Below are 1,128 nucleotides of genomic sequence, written 5' to 3' on the forward strand. Positions count from 1 at the left end.
AAAGAAATAAAATTTTGTTAGAAATTCGGCGTAGGGCGCACTAGTGTGTGTGTGTGTGTGTGTGTGTGTGTGTGTGTGTGTGTGTATGTGAGGGTATGTAAACGCGGCAGGCGCGAGCTCACTCCGCCGAAATTCACATCGACCCGTATTGATCCAATAATCACTTGGTCATCGACATTGCTCAGCGACACAATCGGTCCACTCGAATGTGCGCTCTTTATACGTGTGTATTTCGTACGTGATTGTTCCGCGTCAATGGAGCGCGCTAGATCCAAAGCTTTTGAAGGAACGTATCAGCGAATGCCACACGTTTCTTTGGAGAGTTTGGAGAATGAATACAAAAAGGACCCCGCACACATCTTATGGAAAAAAATAGCCATCCGTCAAATTTGTTGAAGCTGTAGTATGATGTAGTTCATGACGTCCTGATCAAAAGTCCAATAGGCCCAAGGTAAAAAATAGACAGTTTCCGAGATATGGGGGGTTAAAGGTCAATAATAGTGTCTCATTCGAAAATTCTACCCTTTGTGTATATTCGTATGTGAGCAGTGCTTTTGTGTGCGATTCTGCGTATGTGTGTATGTTTGTGTGTGAGCATAATCTTGGTGTGATAATATAGCAATAGTAATATGACCAGGTTCGCGCAATATGGCCGCGAAACTAGTGCACTGATCGAGATAAAACTTGGCCAGTGTGTTCACCGTCGAAAAAGTGTTTAATTTTCATTGACTGGATCACCAACCGATCTTGCTTTCATTGGCTGGATCATTAACCGATTTTGCCTTCATTTGCTGGATCATCAACCGATCTTACTTTCATTGGCTGGATCGGGCTAAGTTTTATCTCGATCCGTGCACTAGTTTCGTAGGTGGCCACATTGCGAACCTGACCATATTTATTGCTATGTTATCACACCAAGGCTATGCTTACACACATGGTCTGATTGGCTAACCAAAAATCACGTGGTTCAGCGACATATTGTTTCTTACTATAGTAAAATAAATAAAATTTAGTGTTTATAAATATACAGATATAGATGGTGTGTGTTTCTTGCAAACACGTACATACATTAGAAATAGACACAAGCTCTGCTATATAATTTCAATATATGGCTGTAAACACCGAAAA

This window comes from Temnothorax curvispinosus, unplaced genomic scaffold, assembly GCF_003070985.1.
Source record: "Temnothorax curvispinosus isolate PA1 unplaced genomic scaffold, ASM307098v1 QBEX01003693.1, whole genome shotgun sequence".
NCBI lineage: Eukaryota > Metazoa > Arthropoda > Insecta > Hymenoptera > Formicidae > Temnothorax > Temnothorax curvispinosus.